Below are 20,000 nucleotides of genomic sequence, written 5' to 3'. Positions count from 1 at the left end.
ATCAAGGATAGCAATCATGTTGTGAGGCGAGATTCCAAAGGCTAAACGTGAGAGGCTGCAGGGTCGACTCAGAGAGGTCTATGCATGTGAGAGGCTGAAAGCAAGGTCAACTCGGAGCGGTCTATGCATCGGGCGCGCTTGGGGCGACTACCAGTGCCAACCCCTTATCCCGCGACGCGTCCGACAAAGAGAACGTTCCAAGGCGGCAGAGGAGGTTACCAGCCGAAGGATGCAGTAGCAATAACAGGTATAGTTCCGCGGCGGCCGAGAAGACTCACCGCATAGGAATCGGGATGCGAGGCGAGGGATGCGGCGGGAAGGCCCCGACGGCTAAACGGAAGAGGCTGCAGGGCCGCCTCGGAATGGTCCAAGCATCGGACGCGATTGGGACGACTACCAGTGCCAACCCCTTATCCCGCGATGCGTCCGATACACAGATAGTTCCAAGGCGGCCGAGGAGCCTCACCGCATATCAATCGGGGTGCGAGGCGAGGGATGGGGCGGGAAGGCCCCAACGGCTAGACGGAAGAGGCTTCAGGGCCACCTCGGAATGCTCCAAGCATCGGACGCGCTTGGGGCGACTACCAGTGCCAACCCCTTATCCCGCGATGCGTCCGATACACAGATGGTTCCAAGGCGGCCGAGGAGCCTCACCGCATAGCAATCGGGGGTGCGAGGCGAGGGATGGGGCGGGAAGGCCCCAACGGCTAGACGGAAGAGGCTTCAGGGCCGCCTCGGAATGGTCCAAGCATCGGACGCGCTTGGGGCGACTACCAGTGACAACCCCTCATCCCGCGATGCGTCCGATACGAAGATGGTTCCAAGGCGGCCGAGGAGCCTCACCGCATAGCAATCGGGGTGCGAGGTGGGGGATGCGGCGAGATGGCCCCAACGGCTAGACGGAAGAGGCCACAGGGCCGCGTCGGAATAGTCCAAGCATCGGACGCGCTTGGGGCGACTACCAGTGACAACCCCTTATCCCGCGATGCGTCCGATACGAAGATAGTTCCAAGGCGGCCGAGGAGCCTCACCGCATAGCAATCCGGGTGCGAGGTGGGGGATGCGGCGAGATGGCCCCAACGGCTAGACGGAAGAGGCTGCAGGGCCGCCTCGGAATAGTCCAAGCATCGGACGCGCTTGGGGCGACTACCAGTGACAACCCCTTATCCCGCGATGCTTCCGATACGAAGACAGTTCCAAGGCGGCCGAGGAGCCTCACCGCATAGCAATGGGGGTGCGAGGTGAGGGATGCGGCGAGATGGCCCCAACGGCTAGACGGAAGAGGCCACAGGGCCGCCTCGGAATAGTCCAAGCATCGGACGCGCTTGGGGCGACTACCAGTGACAACCCCTTATCCCGCGATGCATCCGATACGAAGATAGTTCCCAGGCGGCCGAGGAGCCTCACCGCATAGCAATCGGGGTGCGAGGCGAGGGATGCGGCGAGATGGCCCCAAAGGGTAGACGGAAGAGGCTGCGGGGCCGCCTCGGAATAGTCCAAGCATCGAACGCGCTTGGGGCGACTACCACTGCCAACCCCTTATCCCGCGATGCGTCCGATACACAGATAGTTCCGAGGCGGCCGAGGAGCTGGGGGATGCGGCGAGATGGCCCCAACGGCTAGACGGAAGAGGCTGCAGGGCCGCCTCGGAATAGTCCAAGCATCGGACGCGCTTGGGGCGACTACCAGTGACAACCCCTTATCCCGCGATGCGTCCGATACACAGATAGTTCCGAGGCGGCCAAGGAGCCTCACCGCATAGCAATCGTGGTGCGAGGTGGGGGATGCAGCGAGATGGCCCCAACGGCTAGACGGAAGAGGCTGCAGGGCCGCCTCGGAATGGTCCAAGCATCGGACGCGCTTGGGGCGACTACCACTGCCAACCCCTTATCCCGCGATGCGTCCGATACACAGATAGTTCCAAGGCGGCCGAGGAGCCTCACCGAATAGCAATCGGGGTGCGAGGCGAGGGATGCGGCGAGAAAGCCCCAACGGCTAGAGGGAAGAGGCTTCAGGTCCGCCTCGGAATGGTCCAAGCATCGGACGCGCTTGGGGCGACTACCAGTGACAACCCCTTATCCCGCGACGCGTCCGATACACAGATAGTTCCAAGGCGGCCGAGGAGCCTCACCGCATAGCAATCGGGGTGCGAGGCGAGGGATGCGGCGAGAAGGACCCAACGGCTAGACGGAAGAGGCTTCAGGGCCGCCTCGGAATGGTCCAAGCATCGGACGCGCTTGGGGCGACTACCAGTGACAACCCCTTATCCCGCGACGCGTCCGATACACAGATAGTTCCAAGGCGGCCGAGGAGCCTCACCGCATAGCAATCGGGGTGCGAGGCGAGGGATGCGGCGAGAAGGACCCAACGGCTAGACGGAAGAGGCTTCAGGTCCGCCTCGGAATGGTCCAAGCATCGGACGCGCTTGGGGCGACTACCAGTGACAACCCCTTATCCCGCGACGCGTCCGATACACAGATAGTTCCAAGGCGGCCGAGGAGCCTCACCGCATAGCAATCGGGGTGCGAGGCGAGGGATGCGGCGAGAAGGACCCAACGGCTAGACGGAAGAGGCTTCAGGGCCGCCTCGGAATGGTCCAAGCATCGGACGCGCTTGGGGCGACTACCAGTGACAACCCCTTATCCCGCGATGCGTCCGATACACAGATAGTTCCAAGGCGGCCGAGGAGCCTCACCGCATAGCAATCGGGGTGCGAGGCGAGGGATGCGGCGAGAAGGACCCAACGGCTAGACGGAAGAGGCTTCAGGGCCGCCTCGGAATGGTCCAAGCATCGGACGCGCTTGGGGCGACTACCAGTGACAACCCCTTATCCCGCGACGCGTCCGATACACAGATAGTTCCAAGGCGGCCGAGGAGCCTCACCGCATAGCAATCGGGGTGCGAGGCGAGGGATGCGGCAAGAAGGACCCAACGGCTAGACGGAAGAGGCTTCAGGGCCGCCTCGGAATGGTCCAAGCATCGGACGCGCTTGGGGCGACTACCAGTGACAACCCCTTATCCCGCGACGCGTCCGATACACAGATAGTTCCAAGGCGGCCGAGGAGCCTCACCGCATAGCAATCGGGGTGCGAGGCGAGGGATGCGGCGAGAAGGACCCAACGGCTAGACGGAAGAGGCTTCAGGTCCGCCTCGGAATGGTCCAAGCATCGGACGCGCTTGGGGCGACTACCAGTGACAACCCCTTATCCCGCGACGCGTCCGATACACAGATAGTTCCAAGGCGGCCGAGGAGCCTCACCGCATAGCAATCGGGGTGCGAGGCGAGGGATGCGGCGAGAAGGACCCAACGGCTAGACGGAAGAGGCTTCAGGGCCGCCTCGGAATGGTCCAAGCATCGGACGCGCTTGGGGCGACTACCAGTGACAACCCCTTATCCCGCGACGCGTCCGATACACAGATAGTTCCAAGGCGGCCGAGGAGCCTCACCGCATAGCAATCGGGGTGCGAGGCGAGGGATGCGGCGAGAAGGACCCAACGGCTAGACGGAAGAGGCTTCAGGGCCGCCTCGGAATGGTCCAAGCATCGGACGCGCTTGGGGCGACTACCAGTGACAACCCCTTATCCCGCGATGCGTCCGATACACAGATAGTTCCAAGGCGGCCGAGGAGCCTCACCGCATAGCAATCGGGGTGCGAGGCGAGGGATGCGGCGAGAAGGACCCAACGGCTAGACGGAAGAGGCTTCAGGGCCGCCTCGGAATGGTCCAAGCATCGGACGCGCTTGGGGCGACTACCAGTGACAACCCCTTATCCCGCGACGCGTCCGATACACAGATAGTTCCAAGGCGGCCGAGGAGCCTCACCGCATAGCAATCGGGGTGCGAGGCGAGGGATGCGGCGAGAAGGACCCAACGGCTAGACGGAAGAGGCTTCAGGGCCGCCTCGGAATGGTCCAAGCATCGGACGCGCTTGGGGCGACTACCAGTGACAACCCCTTATCCCGCGACGCGTCCGATACACAGATAGTTCCAAGGCGGCCGAGGAGCCTCACCGCATAGCAATCGGGGTGCGAGGCGAGGGATGCGGCGAGAAGGACCCAACGGCTAGACGGAAGAGGCTTCAGGGCCGCCTCGGAATGGTCCAAGCATCGGACGCGCTTGGGGCGACTACCAGTGACAACCCCTTATCCCGCGACGCGTCCGATACACAGATAGTTCCAAGGCGGCCGAGGAGCCTCACCGCATAGCAATCGGGGTGCGAGGCGAGGGATGCGGCGAGAAGGACCCAACGGCTAGACGGAAGAGGCTTCAGGGCCGCCTGGGAATGGTCCATGCATCGCACGCGCTTGGGGCGACTACCAGTGACAACCCCTTATCCCGCGACGCGTCCGATACACAGATAGTTCCAAGGCGGCCGAGGAGCCTCACCGCATAGCAATCGGGGTGCGAGGCGAGGGATGCGGCGAGAAGGACCCAACGGCTAGACGGAAGAGGCTTCAGGGCCGCCTCGGAATGGTCCAAGCATCGGACGCGCTTGGGGCGACTACCAGTGACAACCCCTTATCCCGCGACGCGTCCGATACACAGATAGTTCCAAGGCGGCCGAGGAGCCTCACCGCATAGCAATCGGGGTGCGAGTCGAGGGATGCGGCGAGAAGGACCCAACGGCTAGACGGAAGAGGCTTCAGGGCCGCCTCGGAATGGTCCAAGCATCGGACGCGCTTGGGGCGACTACCAGTGACAACCCCTTATCCCGCGATGCGTCTGATACACAGATAGTTCCAAGGCGGCCGAGGAGCCTCACCGCATAGCAATCGGGGTGCGAGGCAAGGGATGCGGCGAGAAGGACCCAACGGCTAGACGGAAGAGGCTTCAGGGCCGCCTCGGAATGGTCCAAGCATCGGACGCGCTTGGGGCGACTACCGTTGCCAACCCCTTATCCCGCGATGCGTCTGATACACAGATAGTTCCGAGGCGGCCGAGGAGCCTCACCGCATAGCAATCGGGTTGCGAGGCAGATTATTGGGAAGGGAACCCCCTGGGATGCGGCTCAAGCAGTGCCCAAAGGGACTGGAATGCGGAATCACATCGAGAGACCCAAATGCTATACGAGGGCTCAAATCGAATTATCGATTTGGCCACGACATGGACGCATCGGAACGACTACCTTTGCCGAACCACTCGCAATTGCATCCATACCGAAACCAATAGACATTTCCGTTAGAGCCCTCGCATAGCATTCGGGAATCTCGCATGCCCCTCTAAATCGACCAATGCTGGCGCTCAACGAAAATCCGAGCGCTACCACCGTTCGAGCGCCAGCATTGGTCGAGTTAGAGGGGCACGGGGGAGAATGCTCCAGTCAACACCTCCCCTATATAAGTTATTTGTCCGATTCTCGCACAACCGTAGTCTGCCTCGTCGAATCAAACAACGGTCCCAGATTCCGACTTCCGTTCCGTAGAGACCCAAAAGCTAGATGGAGGCTCGCAAGAAAGAGAGTCGGCGCATAGCAATCGGGTTTCTCGAACGTTTAGGGACCGAGCTCACTTGCGGATAGGGCAAAATCCGCCAAGCAACCCAAAAGCTAGACGGGGGCTCGAATCGAATCGCCTAGGCGGCCACAACAACGACGTGTTGGATCGACTACCAGTGCCAAACCATTCAGCAAGACTAGTCTGTGTCGAGGCCGGATAGAGATTCTCAGAGAGCGCCCGTACAGCATTTAGGAGACCTGCCGCGTCCCTCACACTCGACAAATGGTGGTGCACGTTTATAAATCCGAGCGATCCCAACCCTTTCAAGCACCAACATCGGTCGAGATAGAGGGGCACGGAGGGGGCTGCGTGAGACAACACAGTCCCCTATATAAGTTATTTGTCCGATTCTCACACATCCGAAGAATGGTCATCAAATCGGACAACAGCCCAAACTTCCGACTTCCGTCCCAGAAAGCCCAAGAGCTATCTAAAACGTTCATGGCCGGAACTCGATCGCGGCTATACCAGTCCGCCAAGCAACCCAAAAGCTAGACTGGAGCTCTAGTCGAATCACCTCTGTGGCCATTGCAAGGACGTGTTGGAGCGACTACCATTGCCGAACCATTCCGCAGGTCGAGTCCATACCAAGGCCGCATAGAGATTCACGATGAGCTCCTGCATAGCAATCAGGAGACTTGCCGTGTCCATCACAATCGATAAATCCTGGTGCAAGATTTTTGCATCCGAGCGCTCCAACCAGTCGAGCACCAGCATCAATCGACATAAACGGGCACGGGGGGAGGATGCTCGAGAACACTACCTCCCCTATATAAGTTATTTGTCCGATTCTCAAGCAGCCGAAGTCTGGTCATCGAATCGGGTCAAAGACCACAACTTCCGACTTTACCCACAATGCAAGTCATCGAATCGAACATCGGCCCCCGAGTCGGACTCCATGCGTATGTCAGGTCATCGGACCCAAATTCCGCCTTCCTGCGCATGGCGGGCCATCAATATCAACTCGGTCATCGGACCCAAACTCCGCCTTTCTGCGCATGGCACGCCTTCAAATCGGTCATCGGACCCAAATTCCGCCTTCCTGTGCATGGCGGGCCATCAACATCAACTCGGTCATCGGACCCAAATTCCGCCTTTCTGCGCATGGCACGCCATCAACTCGGTCATCGGACCCAAATTCCGCCTTCCTGCGCATGGCAGGTCATCGGACACAAATTCAGACCTCGCCAATATGCCTACGTATCGAATCGGTCATCGGACCCAACTTCCGACTTCATCCATACTGTAGGGTCTTTGAGGTTGGCGCGGTGCGCTCAACCCGGGGAGTCGACCCATCGAAGCATACACCTCCCCTATATAAGCTATTTGTCCGATTCCCACACCTGTGTAGTTTGCACCTCTGACCAGGACATCGACCCCAACTTCCGAACTCGACTGCAACGACGGCACCAGCGCCTTGGTGCGCACCTTGCGACGCACAGTCCCAACATTCGCCTTCCTGCACATGGCAGGTCATCGGACCCAAATTCCGACCTCGCGAGTATGCCTACATATCGAATCGGTCATCGGACACAACTTCCGACTTCATCCATACCGTAGGGTCTTTGAGGTTGGCGCGGTGCGCTCAACCCGGGGAGTCGACCCAACGAAGCATACACCTCCCCTATATAAGCTATTTGTCCGATTCCCACACCTGTGTAGTTTGCACCTCCGATCAGGACATCGACCCCAACTTCCGAACTCGCCTGCAACGACCGAACCAGCGCCTTGGTGCGCACCTTGCAACGCACAGTGCCAACATTCGCCTTCCTGCACATGGCAGGTCATCGGACCCAAATTCCGACCTCGCGAGTATGCCTACATATCGAATCGGTCATCGGACCCAACTTCCGACTTCATCCATACCGTAGGGTCTTTGAGGTTGGCGCGGTGCGCTCAACCCGGGGAGTCGACCCAACGAAGCATACACCTCCCCTATATAAGCTATTTGTCCGATTCCCACACCTGTGTAGCTTGCACCTCCGATCAGGACATCGACCCCAACTTCCGAACTCGACTAAAAAGACCGCACCAGCACCTTGGTGTGCACCTTGCAACGCACAGTGCCAACATTCGCCTTCCTGCACATGGCAGGTCATCGGACCCAAATTCCGACCTCATGAGCATACCTACTAATCGAATCGGTCATCGGACCCAACTTCCGACTTCATCCATACCGTAGGGTCTTTGAGGTTGGCGCGGTGCGCTCAACCTGGGGAGTCGACCCATCGAAGCATACACCTCCCCTATATAAGCTATTTGTCCGATTCCGACACCTGTGTAGTTTGCACCTCCGCTCAGGACATCGACCCCAACTTCCGAACTCGCCTGCAACGACCGAACCAGCGCCTTGGTGCGCACCAAAAGTGCGCACTTTTGGAGGGCACTTTTGTGCGCTCCAAAGGTGCGCACTTTTGGAGGGCACTTTTGTGCGCTCCAAAGGTGCGCACTTTTGGAGGGCACTTTTTGGAGGGCACTTTTGTGCGCTCCAAAGGTGCGCACTTTTGGAGGGCACTTTTTGGAGGGCACTTTTCTGCGCTCCAAAGGTGCGCACTTTTGGAGGGCACTTTTTGGAGGGCACTTTTCTGCGCTCCAAAGGTGCGCACTTTTGGAGGGCACTTTTTGGAGGGCACTTTTCTGCGCTCCAAAGGTGCGCACTTTTGGAGGGCACTTTTTGGAGGGCACTTTTCTGCGCTCCAAAGGTGCGCACTTTTGGAGGGCACTTTTGTGCACTCCAAAGGTGCACACTTTTGGAGGGCACTTTTTGGAGGGCACTTTTCTGCACTCCAAAGGTGCGCACTTTTGGAGGGCACTTTTTGGAGGGCACTTTTGTGCGCTCCAAAGGTGCGCACTTTTGGAGGGCACTTTTTGGAGGGCACTTTTGTGCGCTCCAAAGGTGCGCACTTTTGGAGGGCACTTTTGTGCACTCCAAAGGTGCGCACTTTTGGAGGGCACTTTTCCTGCGCTCCAAAGGTGCACACCTAGGTGAGCACCTTCGACCACACCTTGTAGCACACCAAACTCTGACTTTCGACTTCATCCGCAATGCAGGGTCTTTGAGGTTGGCGCAATGCGCACAACCAGGGGAGTCGACCCATCAAACCCAACACCTCCCCTATATAAGCTATTTGTCTGATTCTCATACATGCGTAGCCTGCAGGAGCAATTAGGACATCGACCCCAACTTTCGGCTTCTAAACGAAAACAAGGTCTTTGAGGTTGGTGTAATGCGAACAACTAGGGGAGTCAACCCATCAAACCCAACACCTCCCCTATATAAGCTATTTGTCTGATTCTCATACATGTGTAGTCTACAGGAGCAATTAGGACATCGACCCCAACTTTTGACTTCTTAACGAAAACAAGGTCTTTGAGGTTGACGTAATGCGCACAACCAGGGGAGTCGACCCATCAAACCCAACACCTCCCCTATATAAGCTATTTGTCCGATTCTCATACATGTGTAGCCTACAGGAGCCATTAGGACATTGACCCCAACTTTTGACTTCTTAACGAAAACAAGGTCTTTGAGGTTGGCGTAATGCGCACAACCAAGGGAGTTGACCCATCAAACCCAACACCTCCCCTATATAAGCTATTTGTCTGATTCTCATACATGTGTAGCCTGCAACAACGATTAGGACATCCACCCCAACTTCTGAATTCGTCTGCGTTGACCGCACCAAAGGTGCACGCCTTGGTGCTCACCAAAATCCGACTTCCGACTTCTTCTGCTATGCGGGGTCTTTGAGGTTGGCGCAGTGCGCACAACCAGGGGAGTCAACCCACCGAATGCAACACCTCCCCTATATAAGCTATTTGTCTGATTCTCATACATGCGTAGACTGCAGCAATGATTAGGACATCCACCCCAACTTTTGACTTCTTAAACAAGACAGGGTCTTTGAAGTTGGTGCAGTGCACACAACCAGGGGAGTCGACCCATCAAACGCAACACCTCCCCTATATAAAGCTATTTGTCCGATTCTCATACGTGTAGTCTGCAGCAGCGATTAGGACATCGACCCCAACTTCCGAATTCGTTTGCATTGACCGCACCAAAGGTGCACGCCTTGGTGTGCACCTTGGAGTGCACTTTGGTGCTCACCTCGGTGCACACTTTGGTGTGCACCTCGGTGTGCACCAAAGGTGCGCACCTTGGAGCGCACCAAAGGTGTACACTTTGGAGCGCACCACATAGGGTCTTTGAGAGGTTGGCGCAGTGCGCACACCAAGGTGGGTGTTGAGGTGCGTGCCGAGGTGGGTGGGTGCTAGGGTGCGCTCCATGGTGGGTGCCAGGGTGGGTGCGTGCTAGGGTGGATTCCAAAGAGGGTCATAGGGTGGGTGCCAAGGTGGGTTGGTGATATAGTGGGTTCAAAGGTGGGTACTAGGGTGGGTTCCAAGGTGGGTCACAAGTTGGGTGCCAGGATGCGTGGGTGTTAGGTTGGGTGCCAAGGTGGGCTCCTACGTGGGTGGGTGCTAGGGTGGGTTTCAAGGTGGACGCGAGGGCGGGTGCCAAGGTGGGTAACAAGTTGGGTGTTAGGATGGGTGAGTGCTAGAGTGGGTGCCAAGGTGGGTGGGTGCTAAGGTGGATGCCAAGGTGGTTCACAGGGTGGGTGGGTTCTAGGGTGAGTTCCAAGGTGGGTCACAGGTTTAGTGCTAGGGTGCGTGTCAAGGCGGGTGTCGAGGTGCCTGGGTGCTAGGGTGTGGATGCCAATGTGGGTCATAGGGTGGGTACTAGGGTGGGCTGCAATGTGGGTGCCAAGGTGGGTAACATGCTCGGTTGGTTCTAAATTGGGTGTCAGGGTGGGTGTGCACCCACCTTGCCCGAGGTGGGTGCCAAGGTGCCAGTGTGGGTGGGTGCTAAGGTGGATGCCAAGGTGGGTGAGAAGGTGGGTGATAGGTTGAGTGGTAGGATGGGTGGGTGCCAAGATGGGTCACAGGGTGGGTGCAAGGGTGGGTAGGTGCTAGGGTTGGTGTCAGGGTGGGTGGGTGCTAGGTTGGGTTCCAAGGTGGGTGCGAGGGTGAGTGTCAAGGTGGGTCACAGGTTAGGTGCTAGGATGGGTGAGTGCTAGGGTGCAAAGGTGCCAGGGTGGGTGCTAGGATGGGTCGATGCTAGGGTGAGTGGCAAGGTGGGTCCACAAGTGTCAAGGTGGGTGCCGAGGTGGGTGCCAACTTGGGTTCCAAGGTGGGTGCCAAGTGGGCGACTGCTATGGTGGATGCCAAGGTGGGTCACGGGGTGGGTGCCAAGTTGCTAGGTTGTGTTCCAAGGTGGGTGCCAACGTGGCTGCTAGGGTGCGTGGGTTAAAGGGTGTGTCACAACGTGGGTGCCAGGATGGGTGCGCACCCACACTGGCCAAGACGGGTGCAAGGTTGGGTTCCAAGCCCGGTCACAGGCTGGGTGCTAGGATGGGTGGGTGCCAAGGTGGGCACCAGGGTGGGTGCACCCACCCTGGCCAAGGTGGGTCACGGGGTGGGTCCTAGGGTGGGTAACAGGGTGGGTACTAAGGTGCGTGCCAAGGTGGGTCATGGGGTGGGTGCCAAGGTGGGCACCAGGGTGGGTGTGCACCAACCCTAGCCAGGGTAGGTCACGGGGTGGTTGTCGGGGTGGGCGTCAAGGAGCCAAGGTGGGTGGCAAGTAGCCAAGTTGCGTGCCAAGGTGGGTGTCGGGGTGGGTGCCAAGGATCCAAGGTGGGTGCCAAGGAACCAAGGTGGGTGTCTGGGTGGGTGCCGAGGTGGGAGCCAGGGTGGGTCCCAAGGTGAGTGCAAAGGTGGGTGCCAGGGTCAAGGTGAGTGCCAATGTGGGTTCCAAGGTGCCAGGGTCAGGGTGAGTGCCAATGTGGGTTCAAAGGTGCTAAGTTGGGTGCGAGGTTGGGTGCGAGGGTGGGTGGGTGCCAAGGTGTGCTAGGTGGAAGCCCGGGTGGGTCGGCATCCCATGGGTGTCGAGTTGGGTGCCTGATGGGTGCTTCTTGTCAAGTTTTAGTCGTCGGGACTCATTTCGAGCCTTAGAGGTCGTTTCTTGTCCGGTTGCCCTGTCTTCGACCTGGGAACCCAATTTTGGTCCTCGGGTCCCATTTTTTTTTGTCTCGCATCCCACTTTTGGCCTGTGGCCTTTTCGGGGTCGATTCTCGTTTTGGGCATCAGAGCATGTTTCTTCTCCTAAAACCCAATATTTGTTTATTAAGTCTCGGAACACATTTTTGTTCTCGTGGACCCATCATGGGTCTTGGAACGCATTTGTGGTCCTTGGGTCCCATTTTGCATCCCGAAACTTGTGTTTTGGTGCTTGATCCCTATTTTGGGTGCCCACCTTGCACCAAGTGCGCACCCGGGGCAAACCGAGCGCCTTGGTGCACCGGGGCAAGATCGAGCGTGCACCCGAGGCGCCCCGAACATGCACCAAGGTGCACTCGGCCCACATGTGAGCGCAGGTCGTTGCGCCCGAGGTGGTGTGTGGGCACCGCGTTGCAGACGGGACACTGCACGCACACGACGCCCCGTCCAGGTGCACGCACGTAGGCCGGGCCGGGTGCACACCCGACGCCCTAGCAAGGTGCGCGCACCCGGGCAGGGCTCACACTTGGCGAACGGGGCGCACTTCGCGAGGGAGGGTGTGCACCTCGACGGGGGTGGGTGGCCGGGGTGGATTCGCACGTGGGTCGCGGTTTGCTAAGTACACACTGCGACAAGCTCATAACGGGTGCGATCATACCAGCGTTAGTGCACCGGATCCCATCAGAACTCCGCAGTTAAGCGCGCTTGGGCCGGAGTAGTACTGGGATGGGTGACCTCCCGGGAAGTCCCGGTGTTGCACCCTTTCTTAGTTTTTCGCCGGGCGTCGCAATGCTATTTGAATAAACCTTTTGCCCGTTTGCGTTCTCGTCGGGGCCGGGCCGGGCCGGGGTGCGCTGCCCGCACTACCGCGCGCGCGGGGGCGACACCGAGCGCGCACCCGAGGCGCCCCGAGCACACAGGCCACGGTGCAACCCGGGCGTTGTGCGCGCACCCCGGTGCGCCCGAGGTGCTGCGCGCGCACCCAGGTGAAATCGGTGTGCACCTCGGCCAGTGCGCGCTCGGTCGAGTCGCGCACGTTGGCCAAGGTGCACGGTGATGTTTCTTACTCTAAGGTTCCGCACCAGACGCCCGGGACAGGTGAGCGAAGCTGGGCGGGGCCGGGTGCGCGGCCGGGGCAGGTGCACGCAGCTGGAGAGAGCTTTGGAGCACACCAGAGGTGCGCACCTTGGAGCACACTTCGGAGCGCACCAATGATGCGCTCCATTCAAAAGTTTCCTGAAAAGGCAAAAAAAGTTGAGATTATAGAATTTCCCACTTGAGAGATTGTAAAAAAAAAAAATTTAAAATGAAGGAAACGCGGGTGCCAAGGTGTGCGCGCCCGGGTGCGCAGCCCAGCCAAGGTGTGCGCACCAAGGCGCCCACCCTGGCGAAGGTGCACGCAAGGTGCGCACCCGAGGCAAACCGGACAATTAACCCAACTTTCGACTTCGCGCGCACCTGCGCACCTTGGAGCGCACTTCGGAGCGCTCCTTGGTGCGCACCAATCTTGGGCACCTCGGAGTGCACCATGGCGCCCACCAAGGTGCGCACCCGGGGCAAACCGAGCTCCGACTTCGTGCGCACCTTGGAGCGCACGAAAGGTGCGCACCATGGCGCCCACCAAGGTGCGCAGCCCAGCCAAGGCGTGCGCATCAAGGTGCGCACCCTGGCGAAGGTGCGCACCCGGGGCAAACCGAGCTCCGACTTCGTGCGCACCTTGGAGCGCACAAAGGGTGCGCAACCCAGCCAAGGTGTGCGCACCCCGGGCAAACCGAGCTCCAAATCGTGCGCACCTTGGAGCACACTTCGGAGCCCTCCTTGGTGCGCACCGATGTTGCGCACCTCGGAGCGCACCCGGGGAAAACAATGCAATTAACCCGACTTTCGACTTCGTGGGCACCTCGGAGCGCTCTCGGGTTCGCACCTCGGAGCACACCGAGGTGCGCACCTTTGATGCGCTGCCTTCACCAATTTCCAGAAAAGGCAAGAAAACATTGAGAAGGTGTGCGCACCGAGGTGCCCACCCTGGCGAAGGTGCACGCGAGGTGCGCACCCGGGGCAAACCGGGCTCCGACTTCGTGCACGCCATGCTGCGCACCTTGGAGGGCCATGGTGCGCACCTTGGAGCACACTTCGGAGCGCTCAATGGTGCCCAACCCAGCCAAGGTGCCCACCGCGGCGAAGGTGCACGCGAGGTGCGCACCCGGGGCAAACCGGGCTCCGACTTCGTGCACGCCGCACCTTGGAGCACACTTCGGAGCGCTCCTTGGTGCGCACCAGGGCGCGCAACCCAGCCGAGGTGCCCACCCCGGCGAAGGTGCACGCGGGGTGCGCACCCGGGGCAAACCGGGCTCCGACTTCGTGCACGCCATGGTGCCCACCGCGGCGAAGGTGCACGCGAGGTGCGCACCCGGGGCAAACCGGGCTCCGACTTCGTGCACGCCGCACCTTGGAGCACACTTCGGAGCGCTCCTTGGTGCGCACCAGGGCGCGCAACCCAGCCGAGGTGCCCACCCCGGCGAAGGTGCACGCGAGGTGCGCACCCGGGGCAAACCGGGCTCCGACTTCGTGCACGCCATGGTGCCCACCGCGGCGAAGGTGCACGCGAGGTGCGCACCCGGGGCAAACCGGGCTCCGACTTCGTGCACGCCGCACCTTGGAGCACACTTCGGAGCGCTCCTTGGTGCGCACCATGGTGCCCACCAGGGCGCGCAACCCCGCCGAAGGTGCACGCGAGGTGCGCACCCGGGGCAAACCGGGCTCCGACTTCGTGCACGCCGCACCTTGGAGCACACTTCGGAGCGCTCCTTGGTGCGCACCAGGGCGCGCAACCCCGCCGAAGGTGCACGCGAGGTGCGCACCCGGGGCAAACCGGGCTCCGACTTCGTGCACGCCATGGTGCGCACCAGGGTGCCCACCGCGGCGAAGGTGCGCACCCGGGGCAAACCGGGCTCCGACTTCGTGCACGCCGCACCTTGGAGCACACTTCGGAGCGCTCCTTGGTGCGCACCAGGGCGCGCAACCCAGCCGAGGTGCCCACCCCGGCGAAGGTGCACGCGAGGTGCGCACCCGGGGCAAACCGGGCTCCGACTTCGTGCACGCCATGGTGCCCACCGCGGCGAAGGTGCGCACCCGGGGCAAACCGGGCTAGGACTTCGTGCACGCCGCACCTTGGAGCACACTTTGGAGCACTCCTTGGTGCGCACCATGGTGCCCACCAGGCCGCGCAACCCAGCCAAGGTGTGCGCACCAAGGTGCACGCGAGGTGCGCACCCGGGGCAAACCGGGGTCCGGCTTCGTGCACGCCGCACCTTGGAGCACACATCGGGGCGCTCCCGGGTTCGCACCGGCGTTGCGCACCGTGGTGGGCACCTCGGAGCGCACCGTGGTGGGCACCTCGGAGCACACCAAGGTGGGCAGCGAGGTGCGCACCTTTGATGCGATGCCTTCACTAATTTCCATAAAAGGCAAAAAAAAACGAGATTTTAAAATTTCCGTTTTGAAAGATAGTGAGAAAAAGGGAATGCTGGTGCCATCTTGAGCCCGCCCTGGTGCGCAGCCCAGCCAAGGTGTGCGCACCAAGGTGCCCACCCTGGCGAAGGTGCGCGCCCGGGCAATTAACCCAACTTCCAACTTCGCGCGCGCCAGGGTGGGAGCGCACCCAACAACCGGGCCTGGGAAGAGCCAATGCGAGAAACCCCACCAAACGCTCTGACAAAAAAAGAGGGGGCGCTCCAGTAACCCCGCTTCGGAGCGCACCCTGGGCAAACCCAGCCAGGGTGCCCACCCCGGCCAAGGTGCAGGCGAGGTGCGCACCCGGGGCAAACCGGGCTCCGACAACGTGCACGCCGCACCTTGGAGCACACTTCGTAGCGCTCCCGGGTGCGCACCTCAGAGCACACCAAGGTGGGCAGCGAGGTGCGCACCTTTGATGCGCTGCCTTCACTAATTTCCAGAAAAGGCAAAAAAAAGAGGAGATTTTAAAATTTCCGTTTTGAAAGATAGTGAAAAAAACGGAACGCGGGTGCCATCTTGAGCCCGCCCTGGTGCACAGCCCAGGTAAGGTGCCCACCCTGGCAAAGGTGCGCACCCGGGCAATTAACCCTACTTCCGACTTCGTGCGCGCCAGGGTGGCAACCGGGCCTGGGAAGAGCCAATGCGAGAAACCCCACCAAACGCTCCGACAAAAAAAGAGGCGGCGCTCCAATAACCCCGCTTCGGAGCGCAGCCGGGGCAAACCCAGCCAAGGTGCCCACCCCGACGAAGGTGCACGCGAGGTGCGCACCCGGGGCAAACCGGGCTCCGACAACGTGCACGCAGCACCTTGGAGCACACTTCGAAGCACTCCCGGGTGCCCACCGGCGTTGCGCACCGTGGTGGGCAGCGAGGTGCGCACCTTTGATGCGCTGCCTTCACTAATTTCCAGAAAAGGCAAAAAAAAATGAGATTTTAAAATTTCCGTTTTGAAAGATAGTGAAAAAAACGGAACGCGGGTGCCATCTTGAGCCCGCCCTGGTGCGCAGCCCAGGCAAGGCATGCGCACCAAGGTGCCCACCCGCGGTGCACGCCCGGGGCAAACCGGGCTCCGACTTCGTGCAGGCCGCACCTTGGAGCACACTTCGGAGCGCTCCTTGGTGCGCACCATGGTGCCCACCAGGGCGCACCCGGGGCAAACCGGGCTCCGACTTCGTGCACGCCGCACCTTGGAGCACACATCGGAGCGCTCCCAGGTTCGCACCAGCGTTGCGCACCTTTGATGCGCTGCCTTCACTAATTTCCAGAAAAGGCAAAAAAAAACGATATTTTAAAATTTCCGTTCTGAAAGATAGTGAAAAAAACGGAACGCGGGTGCCATCTTGAGCCCTTCCTGGTGCGCAGCCCAGGCAAGTTGTGCGCACCAAGGTGCCCACCCTGGCGGAGGTGCGCGCCCGGGGCAAACCGGGCTCCGACTTCGTGCACTGCATGGTGCCCACCAAGGCGCGCAACCCAGCCAAGGTGCCCACCGCAGCGAAGGTGCACGCGAGGTGCGCACCCGAGGTGCACACCCGGGGCAAACCGAGCTCCGACTTCGTGCACGCCGCACCTTGGAGCACACTTCAGAGCGCTCCTTGGTGCGCACCAGGGCGCGCAACCCAGCCAAGGTGCTCACCCCGGCGAAGGTGCACGCGAGGTGCGCACCCGGGGCAAGCCGGGCTCGGACTTCGTGCACGCCGCACCTTGGAGCACACATCGGAGCGCTCCCGGGTTCGCACCAGCATTGCGCACCTTTGATGCGCTGCCTTCACTAATTTCCAGAAAAGGCAAAAAAAAAAAAAAAACGAGATTTTAAAATTTCCGTTTTGAAAGATAGTGAAAAAAACGGAACGCGGGTGCCATCTTGAGCCCGCCCTGGTGTGCAGCCCAGGCAAGTTGTGCGCACCAAGGCACCCACCCTGGCCAAGGTGGGTCACGGGGTGGGTCCTAGGGTGGGTAACGGGGTGGGTACTAAGGTGCGTGCCAAGGTGGGTCATGGGGTGGGTGCCAAGGTGGGCACCAGGGTGGGTGTGCACCAACCCTAGCCAGGGTAGGTCACGGGGTGGTTGTCGGGGTGGGCGTCAAGGAGCCAAGGTGGGTGGCAAGTAGCCAAGTTGCGTGCCAAGGTGGGTGTCGGGGTGGGTGCCAAGGATCCAAGGTGGGTGCCAAGGAACCAAGGTGGGTGTCTGGGTGGGTGCCGAGGTGGGAGCCAGGGTGGGTCCCAAGGTGAGTGCAAAGGTGGGTGCCAGGGTCAAGGTGAGTGCCAATGTGGGTTCCAAGGTGCCAGGGTCAGGGTGAGTGCCAATGTGGGTTCAAAGGTGCTAAGTTGGGTGCGAGGTTGGGTGCGAGGGTGGGTGGGTGCCAAGGTGTGCTAGGTGGAAGCCCGGGTGGGTCGGCATCCCATGGGTGTCGAGTTGGGTGCCTGATGGGTGCTTCTTGTCAAGTTTTAGTCGTCGGGACTCATTTCGAGCCTTAGAGGTCGTTTCTTGTCCGGTTGCCCTGTCTTCGACCTGGGAACCCAATTTTGGTCCTCGGGTCCCATTTTTTTTTGTCTCGCATCCCACTTTTGGCCTGTGGCCTTTTCGGGGTCGATTCTCGTTTTGGGCATCAGAGCATGTTTCTTCTCCTAAAACCCAATATTTGTTTATTAAGTCTCGGAACACATTTTTGTTCTCGTGGACCCATCATGGGTCTTGGAACGCATTTGTGGTCCTTGGGTCCCATTTTGCATCCCGAAACTTGTGTTTTGGTGCTTGATCCCTATTTTGGGTGCCCACCTTGCACCAAGTGCGCACCCGGGGCAAACCGAGCGCCTTGGTGCACCGGGGCAAGATCGAGCGTGCACCCGAGGCGCCCCGAACATGCACCAAGGTGCACTCGGCCCACATGTGAGCGCAGGTCGTTGCGCCCGAGGTGGTGTGTGGGCACCGCGTTGCAGACGGGACACTGCACGCACACGACGCCCCGTCCAGGTGCACGCACGTAGGCCGGGCCGGGTGCACACCCGACGCCCTAGCAAGGTGCGCGCACCCGGGCAGGGCTCACACTTGGCGAACGGGGCGCACTTCGCGAGGGAGGGTGTGCACCTCGACGGGGGTGGGTGGCCGGGGTGGATTCGCACGTGGGTCGCGGTTTGCTAAGTACACACTGCGACAAGCTCATAACGGGTGCGATCATACCAGCGTTAGTGCACCGGATCCCATCAGAACTCCGCAGTTAAGCGCGCTTGGGCCGGAGTAGTACTGGGATGGGTGACCTCCCGGGAAGTCCCGGTGTTGCACCCTTTTTTAGTTTTTCGCCGGGCGTCGCAATGCTATTTGAATAAACCTTTTGCCCGTTTGCGTTCTCGTCGGGGCCGGGCCGGGCCGGGGTGCGCTGCCCGCACTACCGCGCGCGCGGGGGGCGACACCGAGCGCGCACCCGAGGCGCCCCGAGCACACAGGCCACGGTGCAACCCGGGCGTTGTGCGCGCACCCCGGTGCGCCCGAGGTGCTGCGCGCGCACCCAGGTGAAATCGGTGTGCACCTCGGCCAGTGCGCGCTCGGTCGAGTCGCGCACGTTGGCCAAGGTGCACGGTGATGTTTCTTACTCTAAGGTTCCGCACCAGACGCCCGGGACAGGTGAGCGAAGCTGGGCGGGGCCGGGTGCGCGGCCGGGGCAGGTGCACGCAGCTAGAGAGAGCTTTGGAGCACACCAGAGGTGCGCACCTTGGAGCACACTTCGGAGCGCACCAATGATGCGCTCCATTCAAAAGTTTCCTGAAAAGGCAAAAAAAGTTGAGATTATAGAATTTCCCACTTGAGAGATTGTAAAAAAAAAAAATTTAAAATGAAGGAAACGCGGGTGCCAAGGTGTGCGCGCCCGGGTGCGCAGCCCAGCCAAGGTGTGCGCACCAAGGCGCCCACCCTGGCGAAGGTGCACGCAAGGTGCGCACCCGAGGCAAACCGGACAATTAACCCAACTTTCGACTTCGCGCGCACCTGCGCACCTTGGAGCGCACTTCGGAGCGCTCCTTGGTGCGCACCAATCTTGGGCACCTCGGAGTGCACCATGGCGCCCACCAAGGTGCGCACCCGGGGCAAACCGAGCTCCGACTTCGTGCGCACCTTGGAGCGCACGAAAGGTGCGCACCATGGCGCCCACCAAGGTGCGCAGCCCAGCCAAGGCGTGCGCATCAAGGTGCGCACCCTGGCGAAGGTGCGCACCCGGGGCAAACCGAGCTCCGACTTCGTGCGCACCTTGGAGCGCACAAAGGGTGCGCAACCCAGCCAAGGTGTGCGCACCCCGGGCAAACCGAGCTCCGAATCGTGCGCACCTTGGAGCACACTTCGGAGCCCTCCTTGGTGCGCACCGATGTTGCGCACCTCGGAGCGCACCCGGGGAAAACAATGCAATTAACCCGACTTTCGACTTCGTGGGCACCTCGGAGCGCTCTCGGGTTCGCACCTCGGAGCACACCGAGGTGCGCACCTTTGATGCGCTGCCTTCACCAATTTCCAGAAAAGGCAAGAAAACATTGAGAAGGTGTGCGCACCGAGGTGCCCACCCTGGCGAAGGTGCACGCGAGGTGCGCACCCGGGGCAAACCGGGCTCCGACTTCGTGCACGCCATGCTGCGCACCTTGGAGGGCCATGGTGCGCACCTTGGAGCACACTTCGGAGCGCTCAATGGTGCCCAACCCAGCCAAGGTGCCCACCGCGGCGAAGGTGCACGCGAGGTGCGCACCCGGGGCAAACCGGGCTCCGACTTCGTGCACGCCGCACCTTGGAGCACACTTCGGAGCGCTCCTTGGTGCGCACCAGGGCGCGCAACCCAGCCGAGGTGCCCACCCCGGCGAAGGTGCACGCGGGGTGCGCACCCGGGGCAAACCGGGCTCCGACTTCGTGCACGCCATGGTGCCCACCGCGCCAAGGTGCACGCGAGGTGCGCACCCGGGG

The 20,000-nt window shown here is 60.8% G+C and overlaps 2 non-coding genes across 2 annotated transcripts; both read left to right on the top strand.

The window, feature by feature from the left end:
• Window positions 1-12,194: 12,194 nt before the first annotated feature.
• Window positions 12,195-12,313, top strand: LOC131869644 (5S ribosomal RNA). Its single transcript, XR_009368026.1, has one exon. It is a non-coding gene; the product is annotated as a 5S ribosomal RNA (ribosomal RNA).
• A 5,915-nt stretch (window positions 12,314-18,228) lies between these two features.
• Window positions 18,229-18,347, top strand: LOC131869643 (5S ribosomal RNA). The gene has a single exon (XR_009368025.1). It is a non-coding gene; the product is annotated as a 5S ribosomal RNA (ribosomal RNA).
• The last annotated feature ends 1,653 nt before the right edge of the window (window positions 18,348-20,000 follow it).

Source organism: Cryptomeria japonica, unplaced genomic scaffold, assembly GCF_030272615.1.
Source record: "Cryptomeria japonica unplaced genomic scaffold, Sugi_1.0 HiC_scaffold_255, whole genome shotgun sequence".
NCBI classification, from domain to species: Eukaryota; Viridiplantae; Streptophyta; class Pinopsida; order Cupressales; family Cupressaceae; genus Cryptomeria; species Cryptomeria japonica.
The sequence above is the reverse complement of the archived record's forward strand: the minus strand, read 5'-3'. Positions and strand labels throughout refer to the sequence as shown.